The following is a 20,456-nucleotide window of genomic DNA, read 5'->3' on the forward strand; positions in this document are numbered from 1 at the left end:
GAGAACTGGAATGGTAATGAACAATTAATTGATTAAATTATTTTCAATTAACATCTTTCGAAAACATTTGCGATAAGATAATGAAGTGCCACTTGGATATGTCTCAAGGTACTCAATGGTGTATGTTCTGATTGAAAGTTTGATTAAAATCAAAGGTGTTGCTTTTAATGTAAAACAAAATCGAGGCCTTCGCGAAGATTTGCCGATATTTTCGTAAATGGTATTTTTTTTCATACATCGGTAACGTTTCTTACAATGCTTAGATATGGCAGCACTCATGGCAATCCGATATTTGATCCACAACCAATTATTCTTGACATTTTATTTTTAAACAGCAAACTATAAAATATTAAAAAAACGTCTTAGCCTTTACGGCCAACCCCGACCTATTCGTCACAACCAACGGCATGTCACCTGCTTTGATCTAAAAGGTCAGGGCTTCATTGCCAAAAAGAGATGCGTTCAACTACGAATAATCCGACAAATGACACTTATTATGTGAACAACGCCCCAGTTCTAGTAACAAATTGACAGTTTATCGCCATCGAATTAAATGTAACCGTTGACGTTCAGTCAAGTACGTGTTATAAAACACAATAAACATAGACATAGTGGAAGTAACATTTACAAGATGCGGCATTATCCCTAAAACAGCGATCTCTTCCAGACAATCATGAATTACAGAACAAAAAAAGAAAGGTAAGTGGTAATAATTTAAAATCTTTGTAAACTAATTGTAATTTTAAAGTTATTGTAAACTTTTGAATAAATTGACATACAGATACACATGCTATGTGTTTATAATAACAATTTATATATCAAATTAAAAATGAAATTCTCATTCTCTTCATCCAATTATACGACGACCCGAAGGAGTTCAAACGCAGGACCAACGACTTCCCGGTTCTTTTCGAGACCACTGAGCTTTCGAGAATTTCTTATTTAATAGTGACTAGACCATCGACACATCACCGCGTATAATCACAGCAGCACCCGTCTTGTTTACGCTACTAGATTTATCGAACAAAATCGAATGGCCCGTGTTAAATATTGCCCAACGATTATGCACCTGTAATGAAATGCTTGAAAAATAAAAATGCTTCTTCGGACAGTATCGTGACATCTAACAATTTATGTAATCGTTGAGTTTTACATGGCCCGTGATTAGCTACCGTCCTAAGCCGTAACTCGTAGTTATATAAATGTAATCTTTTGAGTGTTGTTTAGAAGTTTTATCGATAAAAAAATTAAAAAGTTAATTGCCAAATGGGCTACGTGAGCAATTTAAGTAAATTAATATCCCATTGCTGGTCGAAGGTCTCCTCTGGAAAAGAAGGTTTTACATACACAAGGTTAAGGATATACATGTTTCATAATTTGAACACATGCAGGTTTCCTAGCAAAGATATCCTATACATGTCTCATATTTTGCACAGATGCAGGTTTCCTCTAGATAATTTCCTACACCACTGACTACGAGAACATACTTGCCCGATTTCAAATCACAACTTAAAATTCATATACATATATAGAGAAATAAACCATTCATAGTAAACACTGTTATTGTCAGTAAGGGATGCGACCAAGTATAGCGTTACGTCTCTTGTGTCTTTAACTTCACCCGTAACTTAGGCCTGTTAATTGTACGGCATCTACCGAGTTGTGCTAATTGTGAACAGTTTAACTGTTACTACATAAAATTATATATGAGGTCAAGTGAAAGTTGAAATCTTTATTCAATTTAGAAGCGTTAAATTTGCTTATTTATTGTCAAAATCTACTATTTTCTGAAATAAACACCTCAGACCTGAGGAGAACTGGAGAAAGAAACTCAGCGGTTTATTTTTGTATCAAATTTAATAATTGTAAACTACAATAATATATATATCGGAGCGTGGTTACTTTGGTTGTTGATTTGGATAATTAATGAATCGAGTAGTTGGCAATAATGTTTGATGGCTGATTTACTTATAAGAGCGGGTCACCCCGAATGGAGTTGTAAGTGTCATGGCAACGCGAGTCGTTATGTTTTGACAAGCTTCTCGAATGCGATGGTTGCTTGCAAACCCATTTGCTCTTAATCGAGATGAATTATTGTAATCCTTTGATATTATTGTGGTGTACGATTATTGAATCAATGAATACAGTGATTAGACGATATTAAATACGTTTTATTTTATGAATATCTCCATTGCACGCCCACATAGTCTTACAAATGTCGGATCAATCCCCGAACCCAACTGTTCGGCATCCTGCTTCTCCGACATATATATATTGTAATAACCTGGATGCGATCTTTTCATTCTCAAAGAGTGCAATCGTCTAAAAATGTATTACTTCTGTAATATCCTTTAGTATACAAACGTTAATTAACTTTTGATATAGATGCATGGTTACGTGGAATTTGTTTTAGATTTACTAAAGATCATGTTACTGTTATACGTAGTTTTTATGTATGACGGACCATTCATTTAGCGCACTCGGATAAAGCAGCTTGATAGCGCTTTTTTTTGGCTGGCAAATAGATTATATCAGGCTGAAATATTTATTTTTCTGATGTTGATAGAATTATTAAAATCGGTTCAGTGTTTTTAGACTTCATATAATACATACCATCGAAGATAATAAAATGCGTAATCAACGAATCTTTCTCATTCAATCACTCGCAAACGTTCTCATGAAAAGAGTGAAGGTTTTATTAAGCTATATTTGAACGATACAGAATAGACTTAGTGTGAATGTACGGAGAGTAATTTCGTAACGAAACGATATAGCGAGTTCCGTCACACAATTGTGAATGAGGATGTATGTATCTTCATGTGCTAGATTCTAGATTATGGTTGTCAACAGACAGAAAAAAATAACTCTTAAGGTTAGAATCAATATGGCTATGCGTTATTGTGGTACCATAGTACAATTTCAAGCTAAATGTCGAAAGAGCTGGTTAAGTGTTTTTAAGTACAACATGTTTTGTGGCAGGAAATAGCCACGCTGCAAGACTTATATTTAAACCATATGTCGCTTTGTCGTGACACAAGAATATCTTAATTGAAGGTAACTTTTCATGTGCAAATTTCACGCTCATAATTAATTTTATGCTCAGCAGTAAAACATCGCAATTATACCAAAATGTGTTGGATGAAATTCATTCTCTTGTAAATGTAATATTCTCTTGTGCTGAAATATATGAAATAAATATGAGATGTGTCGGAACGAAGAATATTGTTATTAAAAATCTAGCGTGAATTAAAAATTGTTAAATGAAAAAAATAGGTTTAAATAATATATAAAAACATATACAATAGAAAGAGACGGAGAAAAAGAGAGTATTCCTCTTACTAGAGAAGAGAGAAAGTTTCCCTGAAAAGCATAAAGGTTTTTCGTTCGTTCCTTCGTTGTAACGTTTTTTTTTTTTTTTTTATTGCCCGGGAGGGCAAATGACTCTGCTCCACCTGATGGTAAGTGGTAGTAGAGTCCAAACGCGACGACGGCTAGTGCAGTTGGGAAAGGTGATCTGCACTAGCCGCCCCCGCCTTGCCGGCCCGCAAGATGCCTCTTCACGCCTCGCTTGAAGGAACCCAGGTCATAAGAGGAGGGGAATACGTGCGCTGGTAAAGAATTCCATGTTTTGGAAGTGCGACAAAGAAAAGAGTTGCCAAATTTCTTTGTACGCGATGGAATTAATGTCACAGTTAGGCGGTGACATCGAGAACCAGCACGCGTGGACTTGTGAAGGAAAGGGGAAGCAGGAATAAGGGAGAATAGTTCCTCTGAGCACTCGCCGTGACACATTCGATAGAAAGCGCTGAGTGCCGCTATCTCTCGACGCAATTGTAAAGGCTCGAGGGTGTTGGTGACCTTTACATCGCCAATAATGCGAACCGCACGTCGCTGCAACCGATCCAAGGCCTCCAGTAGGTACTTAGCGGAGCCATCCCAGAGGTGCGAGCAATATTCAACGCAGGACCGTACCTGTGTTTTATACAGCAGGAGCAGTTGAGCAGGCGTGAAAAAACGCCGCACCTTGTTCAGGACTCCGAGTTTACGTGAGGCTGTTTTTATAACAGCCTCGATGTGATCCTTTGGATTGAGGTCGCACCGAACGTCGATTCCCAGTATGGCTTAAGGTTACAATATGTATATTCGAGTTAAGAAGTTATGAAGTTAGCTTGTGCTAAGAGTCTGAATAAGAGTCCATATTTATATATGGAATAGACTAGCACATCAGTAAGTTCGACTATCAACTATTCTTAAACAAGCATGAAAATATTAAAGAAAATGGACTAAGCTGTCTTAAGAGGAGAACTTTGACCCAGAATTTAAAGATTTTCGTTTTGTGTTCTTTTTCTCAACGAGCTGTTAAAAATAAATAAAAAAAATATATCTTATGTTTTGACTTGTGTTCCATTTCGTAATGGATTTTTATATCAAATTCTAATAAATTCCGTTCAGTCAAGCATGATTTAATAGCTTTTACGTTTATTAATGAAGTGTCATTTGAGAAACATTACAGTGTTTGTTTTGATTCAAATTAACGCTATGGGAGTTTTCCTATAGTGTTCATTATTGTACGCCTCACAGCGTACCAGCGTGTGGGTGTGCTCTCTATACGCCACACGCAATAGTTTCGCAGCATAAAATCATCCTTATATCTCAAGCAACTGGTAAAATATATATAAAAAAAGAAATGAATATATCATTCACAATTAGAGATATGAAATTGTAATGTTAATATATATTTTTTGTGTTTTAAGGAAATGAATAGAACGAAAGGACAAAACGATGAAACAATTGCGAAAATTTTACAAGAAGAAGATCCATTAAAGCCCATGTGTGTCCACTACAAAGACATTTAGACTTAGAATACTCCATCAGGCTGCACGATTGCCAATTATACTAAAAATTAAATTGCTACCATTTAAATTTTTCGAATAACAACGTTGAATCTATTGGCATCCAGTCCTTAGCATAATATATTTAGGGTTTGCAATTAACATAATTCACTCGGAACATCATTTCTCCGAACAAAAATTATTAGCTTAACCATGATATAAAAATAGGCTCAGAAATGAATTTGTACGTCACGGCCTTTACTGTTTATCGCTTTGCCGACAGCCCTAAATATAAAACATCTGAGAATTGTAAACGCAATAATGCGAATACAATGGTCAGACGCTGATATGAGGCAGGTCGTCTGGTGTAAATAATACGTGGGCAATCCGTGTTATATCTTTATTTGTCGCATGTATTTCTAGTAATCTTCATCCTTTTTTTATGTTATAGGGGGCAAACGAGCAGCACGCTCAACTGATGGAAAGTGATTCAACATGGACATCTGCAACACCCGGGGGCTTGCAAGTGCGTTGCCTGCCTTTTAGGAATGAGTACGCTCTTTTCTTGAAGGTTCCCAAGTCGTTTCGGTTAAGTTCAGTAGTCGTTTTTTCAATAATTGCTATGATCAACGACCACGAGATACTAAATAGTTTTGTCTTTGACTAACTATGTAAAGATGCTATTAAAGGACAAGGCTTATAATTATAAAGCCAAGCTATGTTATTAATTAATCAATTTATGTGCTACATATAATTGGTATTTCTACTACTAACATTGTTATTTTAATTGTCCGCGATATGAATCAATGATATATGTCATATTTATTTAATTAATTTTTCACTCTTTATCATTAAAGAGAATAAAAATGAATTATTTCAAAAGCCTGCCAAATACTCCTATTTATATCACAGATTAAATATCCTATTTTCGTTTATAAGACGGTAATTTTAATGAGGCAACATAATTCTAGAATTGTGACTGTTAGACTGCAATGTTAAAGTTAGCTCACAATTTTTGAATTTTTATAGTTAAGTCCGTATTGATTAGTCATTTTACCTACTTTCAACTTATATTGGACATAACATCATTTAAAGTTATTGTGGTTTATTTATGAAAGGATACATGGCGCCACGGACTTTGTTACGTACATAGTTTAGTTTGGTACATAGTATTTATAATACTAATAATTTAGTTTTTGAATGAATGTGTTGTTGTTTCGTGAGCAAGACATACGTAGATAATGTCGAAATATCGAGCTCCACCAAATAATAATAAAAAACATGGCAAATATCCCGTTTTAAATACTTTTAGTAAAAAGTAACCTATATCATTTTCTGATCTCTTAACTAGATATAACTATGCCGAAAAATCATATCGAACCCTAGCCCTGTGAAAAATAAAAATAAATCTATTGTACGGGATCCGTCTATTTTTCCGACATAAAAATTAACCTTTGTACTATTTTATACATGAATGATATTCGACTAAATGAAGTACCAACTTCCTGTTACAAAAAGCATGTTGATTTGTTCGTAGGAGAGATATAGTGACCGATCGACATAAATGGAAACTATCTATAATAAAGTTAAAACAGTTACGTAATAAACATATCAGTAAGCGATAAAAAAATGTTTGCATAATGTTCAATAAAAAATATAAACACTTAAAAAAATACATAAATAAAACATTTGTAAAACATTGTTTTTACTGCGCCATCTAGTTTAACATTAACAAACTTACTGACTGTTTCCGCCATTTGCAACTTTTATTGTACAAATTTACCAAATCTACCAATAGATGGCGCTACTTATAACTATGTAAATAACAATTATAAATCGATCGTATTAAATTTTTAATTGTAAAACGATAATAAGTATAATTAAGAAATAAAAAGAATCAACACATTAATTGTAGGACACAATGAAATTACTTGACAATTAAAATCTTCTGAATTTGATTTAGCCTTCTTCTAATTACCCGTTATTACAAATTTATTTCCTTTTAATCTTACCTACAATTTATGTAATTTAAATGACAACACACTGTTTTTAGATTAAGAAATATGTATACTTAGATTCGTATTAAAATATTTACTTTTAAAAAATATTTAACAAAGTAACTTTATAGTATATCCCCTAACATTAAAACATTCGTTAAACTAATATCTTATTAAGAATTTGTAATGTTTAAGTCCTCAATAAGCGAACCAGTCAAATAATATATACGTACATATATCTAAGTACAATTATTTCCAATTAATTTACAGGCAAAGTTAAGCGTACCGACCATTTTTATGTAATTTGCTGATTTTCTTCGAATAATTGCAAATATACACAGAACATGAAGTGTAAAGATTATTTGATTAAATTATATAAATATTTTGTAAAGCATACAGAGTCCCGTTCTGCCTTTGCCTTTTTATTCTTCTTCTAAATCACTCAAGTAAGATAAATGAGGGTTTGTATACCTATATGTAATTTGAAAATATTGTGTACGTAATGGCTGAACTATTTATAGTATTTTGTTTAATTAAATGAAATGTTTTGTATGCTTACATGGCTAATGCTGGTTTAATCTTAGGAGACATATCAATGCTACAAAATTGTGGGTCTTCTAAGGTACTCATAATTACTATTTTAATCTTATTATAAATTATAACTTATTTGAGGAGTTACTTTCTCCTCAATTAATTGTTAATACTTATTCAAATAAATATGTTGGTATATAAATATATTTTGTCATTTAATATAGATTTAAATTGTCTTTTACATTTTAAAATTCGAATTTATTCTTAATGAGAAATTAATCAAACAGCAAATACGTTCGCTTTAAATATAAATTATCCAAAGTTGAATCTATAATCCGTGGAAAATTTTTGCTCTGTGTTTCATAATAAAATTACTACTCAAATCAATTTTGTTATTATTCATATATCTCCACACCATCGAGGAGGTTCATGAATATGAAGCATATCAAAAATAATAATCTTTACAACGAACGCGTTACCGGTCCTGCGTACATAGATTCAATAATATGGCATAAGGCACCTGAACGCAGTGTTTATCAAAGCTGCCATATTAAACATCAGCCAAAGAAGTGGCCTTTTGTTATAAAGACATATTGCCATGACACAAAATACACAAAAATCCGGTCCTACGGCAGAGGAATTTCGCTGCAGCGTTCAAGGTCTTACATATCATTCCAGTGGACACACAGACCTCGAGAGCGAAGACTTAAGAGTAAATCGCTATGATATTTTAAAGCAAAAAGGGTGCTGACGGAACTACAACTTCACTTTAACTCGAGTAGAGCCACGTTCATGTTCGTCCTTCAGATATTTGAAGAGCATAAATCCGTCATCTTCAACCTACTTTTGTCCGACAGGTTGTGTGCAGAAAGCAATAACAAGAATTTCCACCAAACGCTTTTAAATTTATCTAACTTTGTAATATGTATGTCTATGACGATGCTATTATATTCCTTAATACCTGACAATAAAGGATACAATAGAATGAAAATCGTTAAGGCACAAGGTGAATTTAAATGATACTATGTTATTCTGTTGTAATGATACGGGTCTACTCTATTCCTGTACCAAAACAGCTAGTAAGATGAAGCCTTACACTTTGACAGTAGAATAATTGATTAATAGCTTGTAAACAACCCATCGGTATTGCAATAGTTCCTTGTAAAATGTATAACACTAGTTATCGCCTGCGGCTACACTCGATTTTATGTTGTTGAGTTGGGTGTCAGGTGTAAGGCATAAAAAAGTAGCCTTTGAAGCTTACTTCATACGAAATTTCATCAAATTCGGTTCAGTAGTGGCCCGTGAAAGACTAACAGACATACAGAGTTCCTTAGGCATTTTTATTATTTAAATAATTGGCCCAGTGGTTGGAACGCGTGTACCAATGATTTCGAGTTTAAACCCAGGCAAGCACCACTGAATTTTCATGTGCTTAATTTGTGTTTGTAATTCATCTCGTACTCGGCGGTGAAGGAAAACATCGTGAGGAAATCTGCATGTGTCTAATTTCAATGAAATTCTGCCACATATGTATTCCAGAAACCCGCATTGGAGCAGCGTGGTGAAATGCGCTCCAAACCTTCTCCTCAAAGGATAGGAGGCCTAAGTCCAGCAGTGGGAAATTTACAGGCTGTTAATGTAATTAGTATAGAAAAGTTATTTAGTAACAATTTCTTGTTTTAGAATCGACTAATAAAAAGGTGCTCTTAATTAAACTTATATTGAATTTGACGTTACACGTTTGTGTTCCATTCCGCAAGACATTTTTAAGCCAGTTCTTATCAACTGTATTGAAATTTAAGTTAAATTACTCTAAGGGATATATAAGTGAATGTACGTGTACGTAATAAATGTTTTACGAAGAAGAGTAACTACGGAGATTTTTTTGTAGAATTTATTGTTCTCAGTAGAATTTATTGTTCAAATTTATAACTTCACATATATATAAAAATATGTCGTAATTTATACTAAAAATAAAGTTCCACACATGTGTAATTATCTACGGATTGAAGTTTTGACGTTAAAAAATCTTCTTCCTAACATTGTGCAGATTACAATCTTGCACGGGCGTTCCTGATACTACAGAGGCAATAACTTAAAATTGGATTTCCGAAAATCCATCACCGAGGCGATGAAACGGGGGACGTACGGAGATGTTAATATTCAAAACACTCCCGTTTTAACGGTGTTCTGAACATGGTTGAAATTTGACCATTTTCCATGAACGCAGTTGTTTATGAAAACAAATTCTATTGGCTATGGAGGCGTAAGGATAATAAAAGAATATATATAAAAAAAGTGTTGTGACGCAATTTCGTTTACATTTAGATTCGAAAGAAGTTTCACTTCCACGAGGTTTTATATACATAATTTCTTGTATGTGCTGAAGAGTTCGAAGTGTTCGAGTTCTTTCGTCTGGAGTCAATATTAGGCGGATATGCTTAACATAACAACCTTTTGTCATTGCTTTTTTATTATTATTAAACTAGCGACCCGCCCCGGCTTCGCACGGGTGCAATGTGGGTAATCCCTAAGAGATAGACATATACCATCGCGGACTTTTTTGAAGACCGTTTTAAGGTATAAAATACTGAAGTACATTATTTTGATCTATCTCGTAGGGTTCAGCCAGCGTTTACAATGTAAGCGAAAAAAATGTATAAATTTACGTTACATCACATTAGAAACTTTTAAAATTATCAGTGTTACCTAACTATATTGTCTATGTATTATATACAAAAACCTTCCCCTCGAATCACTCTATCTATTTAAAAAAACCGCATCAAAATCCGTTGCGTAGTTTTAAAGATTTAAGCATACAAAGGGACATAGGGACAGAAAAAGCGACTTTGTTTTATACTATGTAAAGATAGCTAGGCGTTAACCTTGGGAAATGAGATGTAATGTCCCTTGTGCCTGTAGTTGCCTGTTTACACTGGCGTAGGGTGAGCCTTCAAACCAGAACAGAACAATACTAAGTGCTTCTGCTTAGCGGTAGGATATCTGATGAGTGGGTGATACCTACTCAGACGGGCTTGCACAAAGCCGTACCACCGAGTATAATTCAATTTGGAAGATTTGACTTAAAAAATTGCAAAACAGCAATTTTAATAAAAGCCTGTAAAAACATATATTCGTTGTAGATTCTTCAGAATTATGCTTAATATGATAGTGCTTATATCTTTGGTAGCCTATGAGTTTTTTAAATTTAATTTAGATGTTCAATTGTTTAAAAATTGATGCTATTTTATTTGTTCCATTTTCAAAAGTATTTATAGCTGACAGGCAGACTTTCAAATAGGAGATCAGAACGTGTTGTGGTGACACGATGCGCAGTATGAGATTAAATCATATATGCTTTGAGGTTTTGGGTCATTATTAACTGAACTGAACCACACATTCTTCAGAATGGACCTCAGCTATTAGAAGAGTTGAGGTTAAGATTATCAACATTGAGGAGGAGAGAGATGGTGTAGTTATAAGACGTGAATTTTAACTGATTAGTCTGAGTTCAAGTCCGGGCTATTTCCTCTAAATTTTTTAATGCGCTAATTTGCGTTTATTATTCATCTAGCTTTCAGCGGTGGATGAAACCATCGACAGCAAACCTTTGACGGATAAGAATCGTTCATGTGCATCGAACAACCCGCATTAGAGAAGCTTGGTGCAGTGGGTTCCAAGGCTCTTCAAAAACACGAGAGGTCTTAGCCTAGAAATAAAAAACGTTTTAGAAGAAGTTTAATAAAAGTAGTAAAGTTGATTTATTTAATTATATGACAAAATCAACATCAAACTGTACGGACTTAAGAATATGTATTAGTTTTTAACTAAAACATCAGTCACATCATAGTTTCATCGCCAATAAAAATGTCATCTCCGAATTGAATATTGGAGGTCGAACGTCGATTGCGTATCTATCAAAACTCTTATATCCCATGTCAAGTATCCCTCATCTTCCCATTCCACCGAGGTTGGAACTTGGGTGGCACAAGGCAGTCGCGATTCGACCGCGGCGCGATTCGGACGTCTGTCTCGTTACACACAATTCCCGCCTTTCGTACTAAAACGATTTACACATCAATCAAGGGACACAATGGATACCGTGAGAATTACAGGTAATTTTTTTTTTGTTTTTAAATAAATTGTCGTTTAATTGTTCGTGGGAAAATAACGAAGCGTTTTCACATCTCGAACGCGAATGAAGATAAGCGTTTGACCACTTTAACTTGATAAGCTTTCTTTTAAAGAATATTTCTTATGATTTTTCGATCCGTTATTGACTAGATGTAAACAAATATAAATATAATTAAGTTCTTTTTTTAAATATTTAAATTCGTTAACTGTTGCGTCGAAAACATATTAATTTATTGAAAGTTGAATTTAGAAAATACATTTTATCGTAAAAATAAAATATTCAAGAAGCATACTAAAGATGTCAATAAACAAAAGGGCAATTAAAATACTATTAAGTATGTATAATAAAAGCTTCAAAAATCTTATTATATAGGGTGTTGCTATAAATAAAAAAATAAAACAATTAAAAAAAAACACTTTTTACGAGATGTGATGTCTGATCGAAATGTGAACTTGTTCTTTGACCGTGAAGTTGTTATTGCGGTTGTAACTTCCAATTTGTTTACATAAACGAACGTTTTACTTTGATTGTTTACCTTATGGCAATGAATTTTTATGCACTTAATTTTGAATGCCTTAAATGTATTCTATACGAAGAAGGCTATTATTGTTGTTTATTTTGTTTAAACACTAGCGACCCGCCCTGGCTTCGCACGGGAGCAATTTATTAATAAAGAATTGTATTATATGATATAAATGTATATTGTATCCTATCCCTCAAATATAATGAACCTTTTTACTAGTGATCTTTTTTTAGGATTGGATCTATACTTTCCGAGATTACTCATTAATACTGATTATTTAAATAAAAGTGGCAAAAATCACGTAAATAAGATTACCAACATAGTTTTTTTTAAATATTAATATAATGTGTACAATCACCCGCCTTTTTTGAAAGATCGTTGGTATCAAATAATTATTTAAACAACAACGTTCAAAACTACTTAGTAAACTATACGACTATTTTAACAGAACATTTGAAAATAAATCATTTCACTGAATAAACGGCATTACCAGCTCATCTAAGCTGTCACCCTTGCGTAACGTATTAATTCAAAGCGAAGCGTTCGACAATGTGAGCACTGGTTGGTTTTCTATTGCCTCAATATAATAATACTAAACTTTGGTTACACTGAGCCCTTTGTACGCCTCACGTTTCGTAGGGGAGAAGAGCCCTTTAGTGTAACAATAGGATAGCTCCGTGAAATATTCTACAAAGGGGTCACGTGAGGGGATGCACTAGGCCCCTTATTTTAAATGAGCGATACCGTTGTTATTTATTAGCCATTCTGCGTATCTTATAGATAAAATCAGGATTTATACTTATTTTTTACTAAGTATATCTGTGGCTCTTTTATTTATATATTACTCTGTTAAAGAAACTTTGTCGTAGATTCAAATTTATTAATAGCAATTAAAAGTTGTTTATGGAACACGGATATGTTTATTTTACCAGTGAACAATTCATAGCAGACCTTTATGTTGGTTCATCTGGGCGTGTTCCACCTAGTCTCCAATTATTCTACTGTTAAGCAGAAGTTTCTAGTAATGTTGGGTTTCGGTTTGCAGTGTCAATGAACCAATATAATTGTAGGGACATGAGATATAACATCTTGTATAATATTTTTTGTGGCGTATCTTACAAACAGTGCATTAGTGGCTCAAAGAAAGCTTTCCTGAAATTAATTAAAATAAAATATATGATTACAATTACATCAGTAGTACACAATTATATTTATACAATTTATTGTCATTTATGTATGATTTATTGGTTCAATGAACAGACATTTTATAGGTTTATTTTTTTTTAATCTGTATTTCTAAATATTATATTATATCAAATATTATTTCAAGTGTAATTGAAGAAACAGTTATGTAAGATCACAATTCAGTATTTCAACTAGCTTTAAAAGTCTTTGAAAATGTGCATTCATTTTTTTAAATATTTCAATCGTTTATTTGATAATAAATGGTTAACGGTGACTAAACCTTAGGCTGTACATCCAAACAATGTACTGGAAAATTGTAACTCTTAAAACGACTTCAAGAAAAGTCTTTATATTTGGGGTACATGAGTAAAATCTGGTACATTTAATATTGGTTAAAGTTGTCTTTTAAACTATATAATTCGAATAAATAATTTAGGAGATATAACTAATTCCAAACAAAAAAATCGTACGCTGCGAAACGGGTGGAAAACTTACTGACTGTAACAATAAAATTGTGACCTTGCCAGTTATATATAAACTAATAAATCAATAAACGTTATAAAATAAATATATCTTCTAATATTTTCTTGTTAACTTATCGTATTCATAATTAATAAGTTACACTCGTACGAAGCCGAGGCGAGTCGCTAGTAATCTATGTAAAAATGAGTTAAAATATTTGATATGAACTTAAGGATAGTTTTAATTCTCATTAATGCTTAATTTAGACACGATTCTAAGTACTTAGTTGAATTAAAATAATGATCATTAGTTAGACATATAAATCCTTTAGCACTACTAGAAATAGACATAGGGTTATGTTGTCCTGACTAATTTCGGCAGGGGGAGGGGTTGGGGGGTAAATTTCAAGGTGCACACACGGCTGCGTCATTATTACCTACTCTTATAATCCGATGAGACTGCAGATCCGATAAGTTCGAAAAGAGTTCAGGCGCAGAAGCAACGGCTTTCCTAGTCACGGGTGTATACCAACATCCAGACTCCGGGCTGTTACTGAGAACTTATCGATGGAAAAATCCAACAACATTTTATCGGCCCGATCAGGGGTTTTAAAACTGAACCTCCTATCTTAGGTCCTATATATAGTCACAAGACCAACGAGGCAGTCACACATTGGTACTCGTAGTTTAAATGATAATAGTAACACTGTAAAAAAACTTATTGTTTCTTTTTTTTCTTTAAGCCTTAGATGTGTTTTTGAAAACGATTTTGTTTTTATTACTAATCTGTTTTATCTCCACTAGTGTTTGTTTATTGTATGGATCTAATTCCGTACTGTTCTACAAGCGCGGTTCGCATTCAACGTTAATAAATATGTAAAAACTTCGTAAACGTTTTTTCGAAGCTTAAATAAGAAGTAAGGCTTAAATAATAATTTATTAAAGAAAAAAAAACGAAATATAAGAAATGATTTGTGTTTATCGTTCCAATTTCAAATATGAAATATATTTAAAATTGGATGAGATGGTCGCTAGACTTGACAGATGACCTGCAAAATAATTGTACAGTGTATTAGTAGTTAATTTTTTTATTACTAATATATTGTTATATATGTATGTAGTCGTGTAATTTGTCACATTAGCAAATTCTCATGGCACGTTACCAAAAATTATGCAAAATAAGCAACGTATTAAGGTTTTAAATTTTTAGATTTCAAAAATAAAGAACATGTAATTCATGACGTATGACGTCATTTTTAAAGTATATTTTTTATCGGTCTCTATTACAACCTCTTTGTAGTTGTTTTTTTTTTTATATAATATTAATTATTATCTACTCAACTTTCTATTTAATTAATTTTATTCCTTCTAACGAAATTAATGTTCTGTTAGTCTTAAAGTTCATAATTCTTATGTAAATAATGTAGAAAAACATTAAAACATTGCGAGGCATTCCTTTTTGATATGAGGAAAACACGAACAGAAGAGAAAAGTCATTGGAAGTAATTTCATCTTTTGATTAATTCCTTTACAAACGGATTGATCAAAAAAGTTATCGCTACTCGAGAGGTCGCTTTACTTTGACATTTGTGATGAAATCAAATTGAAGGTCGTGTATTTATTAAGAACTAGCTGAATCCGTGGATTTTTTCATATACAACACTTTATCCCCTTACCCTCAAAGGTTGGAACAACTACTTTATATCCGTTCTCTGGGTTCAAGCTTGCTTCGTATCAAATTTTGTTAAAAGCAACTTAGTGTAAAAAGCAATTTTAAAGTACAGATTGGTATATGTAATTGAGGTCCATACGGGATCTGGTTTTGCTATAGATGGAACATCTGGATATACTGACGAAGATTTTAGAAGAATATATTCTATTTGAGTATAAAAACGCAAAAAATATAAATTTGTCACAAGTCCACTGTGGTAGTCGAAACGCGTTTGAATAAAAGTAAAAGTTAAGTATTCTTTGTGACAAAGAGTATCTACTGAGTTTCAGGGCGGTTCTTCTCGCTACAATTCACTGACTGATGGTTGCTGTACACTTGATACAATTCTGTATAATTTCGATTCAAAATTGCTCGTCAGAGCCTATTGGAATAAAATATATTGTGATTTGATTTTTGTGGAACTTTTCGCTTAACGTAGTGACCGCGTTAAAAACTGACTTTATATTTTGATAAACCGGTTCATATTTTTATATCAGTACGTAGTGTACTGCTATTGCTTATTTTTCAAACGAAATTTATTTGTTAGTAAATATTCGTTTCATAAACATATCATATAATAAAAGTCACTAGATGTTGTCCTGTCCATAATGTTATATCCAATTGCCACGGCGATCGCTTGAACGGTAAAGAAGTTGATGTATTGCAAAGCTATCTAACACCGTGCTATAACAAAATAAATCGTATATAAATCTTCACTACGACAAAAATATGGCCGCCACCAGCTGGATTATAATAAAATGTATCGTAATAAATGGAAACAAAGTAATAAATATGAATTTAAATAAACAAAAGCATAGATTAATAAATGTTTCATATTAGCTTGGTAATACTTAATAACGTAGTAGCATACACGCCGCGCTTAAAGAAGGGATAATTATTGTACAAGTAACATGAAAATAAAAATATATATATATCCTTTGAGTTTCTTTCGCCGGTTCTTCTCAGGTCCGAGGTGTTAAATTCCGAGCCGGTGGTAGATTTTTGATTATCAATAAGTAAGTGTAAACACTTCTATATTGAATAAAGATTTTTGACTTTGACTTTGGTAACAGCGAGAGGCGGTTTGACAATATAAGTGAGCGATCCGCTTGCCGTCACGGCATACGAGTCGATTTTAAACTGCATCAATAGATGTAGTGGACGTTTCACTAACCCATTATTTTATTTTACTACCGTGCGATGTAACAAGCTTTCTAATAGAATCATGATTGCCTTAAGCCACCTCTACACTGATCTTCAAACTTAACGTAAAGACGATTACAAAGTATTTTTGCAAACCTATCGCCCTACCGTCGGGGCGTCAAGGGAGCATGCGAAAGCAATCCCATGGTGACATCCGAAGAGATCGAGACCGCTGGTTTGTTAGCGAGTAAACGCGTAACGTCCAGCGACATAAAAAGCAAAGGTCGCCAACTTTATTCATCCGAATGTGGCCTATTTGCACGTTGGAAAATAATGAATGAAGTTAGTTATAGATAAACTGAATCAAATATTATGGTCAATGAAAAATCGGACTTGTCTGACTAGCTATTTGTTAAGTAATTCTTCTATGAATTTTCTCAATTCTGACTCGTGATAAGAGTATGTACTACTGGATTTTCTTTTAACTTCGATGAAAGTCCAAGAAAAAGAAACGATAAATGGAAAAGAGGATTTCGTGGTGTGAACAGATCTTAAATAAAAGAAGGCCACGAGTTAATAAGGCAGCGGGGCGCGACGTAGCCATAGTGAGCAAAATTTGCGATTCAATGAGCAATCGACTCTGTTACGGCGTCTGTGTATTGAACAATCTATTGTGTTGGTCATGTTGAGATGTTTTTATATGCGCATTATATTATTATTATGTATTTTAAATAACATCGAACTCTTAAGAATTTCACACGGAATTATTAAAGTCACTCTTTAATCGTTTTCATTCGTAAAATCTTACCAAACTTTGTTTATTCAAGTAGACTCTGATAAGAAGATTCGTATAATTTTTTTACTGTCATGTTGCAGGATTGTATTAAATATAAATTCGAAAGAAATGTTTATATTACTTAAAAATCATGTCTGCTGTATGGGGGCCCTCTTAAATATTTATTTGATTTGTTATTATAGCAACATCATATATCAAAATTTCAAGTGTCTAACTATCACGGTTCTTGAGATACAGCCTGGTGACAGACGGACAGACGGGCGGACGGACGGACAGTTGAGTCTTAGTAATCAAGATATACTTTATTCAAGTAGGCTTTTACAAGCACTTTTGAATCGTCATTTAACAAACTATTTAAAGTAAAGCTACCACCGGTTCGGAATGTAGATACTACCGAGAAGAACCGGCAAGAAACTCAGTAGTTACTCTTTTTCAATATCTATAAGGTCCGTTTTACCCTATGGGTATCTTAAAAATGGCTTAAATATTCTTATTATAATAATTTTCCAAATCAATATAATTTAATATTAATATTTAAGCATATACGTGCGTTTTTAATTACTGGCTGGCTGGACGTTTCTTGGTTAAGGTAATCCGGTTTAGTTGAGATATCCATTTATACCAGTTGTAAATACAACATAATCTACTCTTTTAAACAGTGACGTATTTTATTGACAGTAATTGAGATCTTATGTTAGATAAAAGATATATTTTATTAAATTTTATTATTTGAGAAAAGTATTATTTCATCAAAAATTTTAATATTGTTAAATAAAAAAAATAAAACGTCTTTATCTGTATTATGGTCGTTGAATCATTTTGTTTATATGTTGATATTAAATAAGCACGATATTTGTACAGTGTCCGGACTAAATAGTGAGTCAAATGTAATAAGCTTATTTTTTATGATATAGGTAGGCGGATCACCAGACATTAGCGTTGTAAGAATTAAACTTAAATTTGAACCATCCTTACATCTAGTGCCTCCTTGTGGCTGTAATTACACTGGCTCACTCACCCTTCAAATTGGAACACAAAAATACTAAGTATTATTGGTGGTACTGCTTGGTGGTAGAATATAAGATGGGTAGGCGGTACCTAACTACCTAGCCAGCCCGTTGCACATACCACCAAGAAGTTTACGTTTCTTTTTCAAATGAATTCTACTTATTTAATAAAAAATATATATATTTACTAAATTATTTTAAAATAAATATATATTTATTTTTATATCGTGTTATCACGTCTCGTACCCGTCTCGTACCCGTCTCGTAGTGTTGTAAATATTGAACAAATGTATTTTTCATAAAAGGGCCGGTCATGGCCACATTAGTAATTGGAATCGTTATTGAATCTATAGATAGTTTGTATTATTCGTCGCCAAATATGTGTGTGTGTGTGTATCTTTTAGTCAATATAATACACGTGAAAAATATTACCTGCTTTAGTTTGTGTGCAAAAATAAAAGTGGTTATATTACGTATTGTATCTTACAATAGTTATCTTAGTTCTGCAACATCGGCAAACCGTTTTTATACGACTTTTGCTTACATAAATTTATTCAAATACATATACTTAAAAGTATTTTTTCTGACAGGTGGAACCAAGACCAGCTAATAAATTAAGTAATTTTAAGACGCAATATATGTCCATAGACAAGTATAATAAACTAGTCATATAAAGTAAACCCTACATCCTTCAACCAAGTGACTGCCTCAATAGCAGGTGATTAGGTTTTAATGTTGTAGAACCCGAGGTCATTGGTCCAAATGCCAAATCAGACAAATTAAAAGTTACTAGGGTTTTCCTGTTAAGATATTCTTAGTAACTGGAGTTTGGAAGCTGGAAATGTTTGTGTGCACCTGAGCCTTGGATAGTCTTCTTTTTCTCATTTCTCTGGCAAAATACTTAACGCGTTTCCCTACATGGTATAGGGAGGGGGGCGACTCACCGGTGGCCAGGACGCCTAAGATAAAGGGCGAAGGAAAGCAACGCCGTTATCTTAGATTTGTTGTCTCATCGAATTATTAGAGACTTTGTGCAAGCCCATCTTGGAAGGAAGCACCCACTCATCAGATATTCTACCGCCAAACAACAGTACTCAGTATTGTTGTGTTCTGGTTTAAGGGTGAGCGAGCCAGTGTAAGTACAGGCGCAAAGGACATAACATTTTAGTTCCCAAGGTTGGTGGCGCATTGGCGATGTAGGGAATGGTTAATATTTCTTACTGCGCCATTGTGTATCGGCGGTGTGACTACTTACTATCAGGTGGCCCATTTGCTCGTCCGCCAACCTATACAATAACAAAAAAAAGTTATGTTATGCTCATCTCCGTGACCGAAATCAGTGACAAGTATATCATCACAAAACCCACCGACGACTGACATTAATCTTATGTTTCTCACACGTTTAATTATCCTGATTCAATCAATCTTCATAATACATATTAAACCTAGTGATTCTAACTACCGCGTTTGTGAGCAATATTCTCTGACGACTGATTTTTGACTTGATTGACGGTTAACGCGAGACGTGAGATTTGATAATCTAGGTTTCCTAAGGTATAGACGGAAAGTAATAATTTTGCATTCAAACTTCAATTTCATCCTACATCCTATCGATATACTATACTAAATATATCCTTTAAGATAATGCAGGTGTGTACATATTAAGCAATTCTGACGCGTATCTATGTGTAAGGTTATGTAAGGCGACATTTGTAAAAGTTCTTATTTTTAAATAGAATTTAAGCACTTAAAAACTTAGCGATTTTAGCTCAAGATTAGGACTCTTCGGCAAGGATTTGGTTAATAACTAAGCGGACGGTCAAATGCGTCACCTGATGGTAAGTGGTCAACATCGCCCATAGACATTGGCGCTGTAAGAAACATTAACCATTCTTATATCATCAGTGTGTCACCAATCTTGAAGACTACGATGTCATGTCTCTTGTCTTCGTTATGAAATTGGTTCAAACCAGAACACAAAAATATTGCTGTTTCGCGGCAGAATATGTGATGATAGGTAGGTAGAGTAAAATTTACAATTTCATAGTAGTTCGAGCATCTCGGCTTGGCAAACAGAAAAATACTAAATCATTTTAAATTTAGAATACTATTAAATCATTTTTTTAACTTGG

At 33.4% G+C, this 20,456-nt stretch overlaps 1 protein-coding gene across 1 annotated transcript in view; it reads left to right on the plus strand.

Moving 5' to 3' along the window:
• Nucleotides 1–11,331: 11,331 nt before the first annotated feature.
• Nucleotides 11,332–20,456, plus strand: part of LOC125065090 (aminopeptidase N) — a 32,519-nt gene continuing 23,394 nt past the window's right edge. Inside the window, exon 1 of the mRNA XM_047672516.1 lies at nt 11,332–11,478. The gene's annotated coding sequence lies outside the window, so the exon portion shown is untranslated. The remainder of the gene's footprint in view (nt 11,479–20,456) is intronic.

The sequence above is a fragment of the Vanessa atalanta genome, chromosome 7 (genome assembly GCF_905147765.1).
Source record: "Vanessa atalanta chromosome 7, ilVanAtal1.2, whole genome shotgun sequence".
NCBI lineage: Eukaryota > Metazoa > Arthropoda > Insecta > Lepidoptera > Nymphalidae > Vanessa > Vanessa atalanta.